General features: G+C 49.9%; 1 pseudogene across 1 annotated transcript; it reads left to right on the top strand.

Annotated features, from left to right (window-relative positions):
- Positions 1-561: 561 nt before the first annotated feature.
- Positions 562-6,138, top strand: LOC311125422 (ubiquitin carboxyl-terminal hydrolase 1-like; annotated as a pseudogene). Its single transcript has 3 exons — positions 562-1,268; positions 1,412-1,583; positions 5,335-6,138. The product of its transcript is annotated as a ubiquitin carboxyl-terminal hydrolase 1-like (transcript).
- The last annotated feature ends 296 nt before the right edge of the window (positions 6,139-6,434 follow it).

Raw genomic sequence — 6,434 nt, 5'->3', positions numbered from 1 at the left:
CTAGCTATAACACCTAAATAATGTAAACCTGATCTGCTGCTATACAGATCCATTGATACAGTATTTGCACTTTGCTCTTTTGTCAGTAATAAACAATTTTTATTTAAAAACGTGTAACTGCTCTGTGCCTCTATAAATGAGGAAAAACCTGAGTACATTCTCCCTATTACACAACCACTGTATCAGAATATTTGGAAACATTTTGCCTAATGAATGTGACCTAGTATTGCGGGGCCTTGCTGTAGGGCTGGGGTCTGATCTGAGTGTGTTGAGTAGTTTGCGTGGAGGCTTGGCCAGCTCCCCTTCAGTGAACTTGTCAGGGCTGAGCAGCTAGCTGTTCCACTAAGGTGATCACACTGTGGAAACTACCCAGCAGCTCCATGTGCATCGGCACCGCCTCTTCTGGACCCCCTGACTGCTGAAAGAGGGGGAGGTACTTGATATTAAGATATTAATGTCCCTTTTAGAAGTCTCGTAAAATAGATTATCTTAATGAGAATAACCTGTATAAATAAATATTAAATTAAATATTTGACTGACTGATTGTTGTGTATTGTACTGAATCCCAAATACGAGGGCTACTTACAGCACTACACCCAGGAGGTGCTCCAATGCATCCTGGGATACATGCAGGAGGTCTCATAGACCATCAGGAAGGAACAGGAGGGTGACCAGGACTATGATGTCAGAGGTCAAGCCCTGTGGGCACCAAAAAAACTGCAACAGAGGAGCAGGCCAAAACTTCAGAAACCTCACTTAACGACGACGGTCAAACAAGTGGTAAGAGGAAGAGTGACACAGAGGCAGGCAACGACAAGAAGAAGCCTAAATCACTCAAGTCCAAGAAGGAAGTATCGGCAGCCGAAAACGGGAAACCCCTCACCCGACCCAAGAGGAAGTCCTCCAGTGACATCACTGTAGCGCCAAAATTCAAAGGCGAAGAAGAAGAGGGGGAGAAGAAGTAGGAAGAAGAGGAGGAAAGCGACGTGGAGGGGAAAGGAGAGGTGGCCCCTAAAGAGGCGGAGGTGAAGGGGAAGAAGAGGCCCAAGCTGAGCTGGCTAAGGTCCTCAGGGAAGCAGCCTAGTATCTTCTCTCTCAGTTCTTGAGCATGGGATGAATTAGCTGCCACACAGGAGGGAAGACGGAGACAGACAAACCTGAACAGGAGGAGACGCGGAGTAGCCAACCACAGGAGAATGGTGGGGAACGCGGGAAAAACCCTCAGGAGAAAGTAACAAAGGAAGCGGAGGAGAAAGCTAAAAGTGAAGGTGAGTTAAGTTCATGTGGTTGGAAATATACCTCATCCACCATGTCCTGTCTGTCACATAGGTTTTGTACCCTTGCTTTAGCCATTATGTTTTGTCTATTACTATGTTGAATGCTGACTCCTTTCTTCCTCTCCCCTGTCCAGAGTGCCTGGGTGTGGACCTGATGGAGCGTCTGTTCCAGGGCCGTCTGGTGTTGAGGACACGCTGTCTGGAGTGTGAGTGTTACGCTGAGAGGAGAGAAGACTTCCAGGACATCAGTGTCCCAGTGCAGGCAGACGAACACTGCAGCCCAGACAGCAGCGCAGAATGTGAGGGGTGTTATTATGTGTACACACTCACACTGTGTTCTTGGTTAATACGGCAATCCTGCAGCCTAGAGACTGTACTATACACACACACGTTAGCAAATTGTCACATACATGAACAGTCACCACTTAAACAAGCTGTTTCAAAGATCAGCCCAAACACAACCATGTCTCCACAATGTCTATCCTCTCATATTACAACCATCTCACCCTAACCCCATCTCCTCTGCTGTGTAAGGTTCAGTGTGTGTTTAGATTAGATCAGTGTTTGTTTTACATTTACATTTAAGTCATTTAGCAGACGATCTTATCCAGAGCGACTTACAAATTGGTGCATTCAACTTAGGATAGCCAGTGGGACAACCACCACTGGGGGAGGGGGGGTGTAGAAGGATTACTGTTAGACTATTCCAGGTATTCCTTAAAGAGGTAGGGTTTCAAGTGTCTCCGGAAGGTGGTCAGTGACTCCGCTGTCCTGACGTCGTGGGGGAGCTTGTTCCACCATTGTGATGCCAGAGCAGCGAATAGCTTTGACTGGGCTGAGCGGGAACTGTGCTTCCGTAGAGGTAGGGGGGCTAGCAGGCCAGAGATGGATGAACGTAGTGCCCTCGTTTGGGTGTAGGGTCTGATCAGAGCCTGAAGGTAAGGAGGTGCCGTTCCCCTCACATCTCCGTAGGCAAGCACCATGGTTTTGTAGTAGATGCGAGCTTCAACTGGAAGCCAGTGGAGTGTGCGGAGGAGCGGGGTGACATCAGAGAACTTGGGAAGGTTGAACACCAGACGGGCTGCAGCGTTCTGGATAAGTTGTAGGGGTTTAATGGCACAGGCAGGGAGCCCAGCCAACAGCGAGTTGCAGTAATCCAGACGGGAGATGACAAGTGCCTGGATTAGGACCTGTGCCGCTTTCTGTGTAAGGCAGGGTCGTACTCTGCGAATGTTGTAGACCATGAACCTGCAGGATCGGGTCACCGCTTTGATGTTAGCGGAGAACGACAGGGTGTTGTCCAGGGTCACGCCAAGGTTCTTTGCACTCTGGGAGGAGGACACAATGGAGTTGTCAACCGTGATGGCGAGATCATGGAGCAGGCAGTCCTTCCCCGGGAGGAAGAGCAGCTCCGTCTTGCCGAGGTTCAGCTTGAGGTGGTGATCCGACATCCACACTGATATGTCTGCCAGACATGCAGAGATGCGATTCGCCACCTGGTTATCAGAAGGGGGAAAGGAGAAAATTAATTGTGTGTTGTCTGCGTAGCAATGATAGGAGAGACCATGTGAGGATATGACAGAGCCAAGTGACTTGGTGTATAGAGAGAATAGGAGAGGGCCTAGAACTGAGCCCTGGGGGACACTAGTGGTGAGAGAACGTGGTGCGGAGACAGATTCTCGCCACGCCACCTGGTAGGAGCGACCTGTCAGGTAGGACGCAATCCAAGAGTGAGCAGCGCCGGAGAGGAGGATCTGATAGTTCACAGTATCAAAGGCAGCAGATAGGTCTAGAAGGATAAGAGCAGAGGAGAGAGAGTTAGCTTTAGCAGTGCGGAGAGCCCCCGTGACACAGAGAAGAGCAGTCTCAGTTGAATGACCAGTCTTGAAACCTGACTGGTTTGGATCAAGAAGGTCATTCTGAGAGAGATAGCAGGAGAGTTGGCTAGAGACGGCACGCTCAAGAGTTTTGGAGAGAAAAGAAAGAAGGGATACTGGTCTGTAGTTGTTGACATCGGAGGGATCGAGTGTAGGTTTTTTGAGGAGGGGTGCAACTCTCGCTTTCTTGAAGACGGAAGGGACATAGCCAGCGGTCAAGGATGAGTTGATGAGCAAGGTCAGGTAAGGGAGAAGATCTCTGGAAATGGTCTGGAGAAGAGAGGAGGGGATAGGGTCAAGCGGGCAGGTTGTTGGGGGCCGGCCGTCACAAGTCACAAGATTTCATCTGGAGAGAGAGGGGAGAAAGAAGTCAAAGCATAGGGTAGGGCAGTGTGAGCAGGACCAGCGGTGTCATTTGACTTAATAAATGAGGATCGGATGTCGTTAACCTTCTTTTCAAAATGGTTGACGAAGTCATCCACAGAGTGGGAGGAGGGAGGGGGAGGAGGAGGAGGATTCAGCAGGGAGGAGAAGGTGGCAAAGAGCTTCCTAGGGTTAGAGGCAGAGACTTGACATTTAGAGTGGTAGAAAGTGGCTTTAGCAGCAGAAACAGAGGAAGAAAATGTAGAGAGGAGGGAGTGAAAAGATGACAGGTCCGCAGGGAGTCTAGTTTTCCTCCATTTCCGTTCGGCTGCCCGGAGCCCTGTTCTGTGAGCTCGCAATGAGTCGTCAAGCCACGGAGCAGGACGGGAGGACCGAGCCGGCCGGGAGGATAGGGGACATAGAGAGTCAAAAGATGCAGAAAGGGAGGAGAAGAGGGTTGAGGAGGCAGCATCAGGAGATCGGAGGGAGAAGGATTTAGCAGAGGGAAGAGATGATAGGATGGAAGAGGAGAGAGTAGCGGGAGAGAGAGAGCGAAGGTTGCGACGGCACATTACCATCTGAGTAGGGGCAGAGGGTAAAAAGTATACAAAGTAGTGGTCGGAGACTTGGAGGGGAGTTGCAGTGAGATTAGTAGAAGAACAGCATCTAGTAAAGATGAGGTCAAGCGTATTGCCTGCCTTGTGAGTAGGGGGGGACGGTGAGAGGGTGAGGTCAAAAGAGGAAAGGAGTGGAAAGAAGGAGGCAGAGAGAAATGAGTCAAAGGCAGACGTAGGGAGGTTAAAGTCACCCAGAACTGTGAGGGGTGAGCCATCCTCAGGAAAGGAACTTATCAAGGCGTCAAGCTCATTGATGAACTCTCCAAGGGAACCTGGAGGGCGATAAATGATAAGGATGTTAAGCTTGAATGGGCTAGTGACTGTGACAGCATGGCATTCAAATGAGGAGATAGACAGATGGGTCAGGGGGAAAAGTGAGAATGTCCACTTGGGAGAGATGAGGATTCCTGTGCCACCGCCGCGCTGACCAGATGCTCTCGGGGTATGCGAGAACACATGATCAGATGAGGAAAGAGCAGTAGGAGTAGCAGTGCTTTCTGTGGTAATCCATGTTTCCGTCAGCGCCAAGAAGTCGAGGGACTGGAGGGTAGCATAGGCTGAGATGAACTCTGCCTTGTTGGCCGCAGAACGGCAGTTCCAGATGCTGCCGGAGACCTGGAACTGCACGTGGGTCGTGCGCGCAGGGACCACCAGATTAGAGTGGCAGCAGCCACGCGGTGTGAAGCGTTTGTATGGCCTGTGCAGAGAGGAGAGAACAGGGATAGACAGACACATAGTTGACAGGCTACAGAAAAGGCTACAATAATGCAAAAGAGATCGGAATAAAATTAACTAAACATCTGGGGAAGCGAGAGAGCGGGGCCTCCCTGACTTACGTTTCACTGAAACACTCAAATAAAACTCTCCCAACTTCCACTTTAGAAATTATAATTGTTGTAAACTACAGCGGTTCAATGTTTCTAGGAATAGACTCTAACTTAATTTATTCAGCTAGCTAACTTGGTACAGTATTCTTCTGTGAAAACTGCCCAGGGCACCGTATCCTATGATGCCATAGCTAACTAGCATGCTAGCATCCAATAACACACGGTTTAGCACCAATACTTGGTTACAACAAACTACCAAGTGTGTTAACACACTAAACAGATCATTCGTGTCCGTGTCTAGTTCTTTGTAACCTCTGTCTCAAGCTAGTCAGCATGTGTAAACTGACTCTCTCTCTCTCTCTGTGTTGTTCAGGATGGACCCGTATGCTGGCCTCTCAAAGGTGAATACCACCCTACAGACCCCTTTGAAGCGCTCTCTGGAGGAGTGGTGCATGCACCCCTCAGCCACTGGAGGGCAGCATTACCAGCTGTTTGCTGTGGTCACGCACAGCGGTGTCACCATCTCCAGCGGACACTACACCACCTACATTAGGATGATGGACCTCAAGGACACCAAGGTCCGCCTGCTTGAGGGGGATGAGAAGCAGGGAGGAGAGGAAGAGGAGGAGTGTGGTGGAAATTGCATGGTCCGCAACCCAAGGAAGAGGTGTCGGATTATGATGACGGGGAAGTGTCTTTTAGTCTCAGTGGTAAAAGACAAAATGGTGCTGCTAACGCCAACTCTGCTAGCATCACAATAACCAGCAAGCTGGGGGCCAAGAAGGCTTCAGAGGGGGTGGGACTCCATGGGGGCCAGAGCAGCCTGTCTAGCTACGACCTTGGGGGCAACAAGCAGACAGCCAACCCAGACAAGGCTGCCTCTACTGGGACAGAGAACACAACCACCAGATTATCCAGACGGACTTCCAGTGCCCCGGGACACAGCAGTAGTGGAGGGATAAAGGAGGAGGCTGAGGAGATCCCTGTGACTGGGTGTGAGGGTGCTGGAGGTGGGGTGGCTACGGAGCAGGCCCTTAGCAGCCTTCTGCAGTATGAAGGGAAGTGGATGCTCTTTGATGACTCTGAGGTACGTCTTTTTGAGGAGGAGGACTTCCTGAGAGCCTTCTCTACTTCTACTCCATACCGGTTATTTTACAGGAGGGTCTCTGACCAGTGACACCACTTTGTTTGCGGGTGATCAAACAAAGTATTTTCCTCGATTCCTCAAGTCCTCTTTCCTCAGCTCTTTCTCAAATGTCAGAAGGAAGTGAGGAGAGCTTTGGAAAAGGTCTCCCGATATTTTGAGAGAAGGGGAATCGTCTTGAAATGCAGCCTGGTTGACATGCTGGTACTCCTTCTGTCACTGATGTTTATAACCTGTTTATGGTCCCTTTAAACGTTCCTTAACGTTCCAAGAGACATGCAACTTAGCACTTATGACAGTGCAGTTTTGGTTTCAGATACAAAAAATTA

Source organism: Coregonus lavaretus (genome assembly GCF_964263955.1).
Source record: "Coregonus lavaretus genome assembly, contig: HAP1_SCAFFOLD_1686, whole genome shotgun sequence".
Classification (NCBI taxonomy): domain Eukaryota; kingdom Metazoa; phylum Chordata; class Actinopteri; order Salmoniformes; family Salmonidae; genus Coregonus; species Coregonus lavaretus.
The sequence above is the reverse complement of the archived record's forward strand: the minus strand, read 5'-3'. Positions and strand labels throughout refer to the sequence as shown.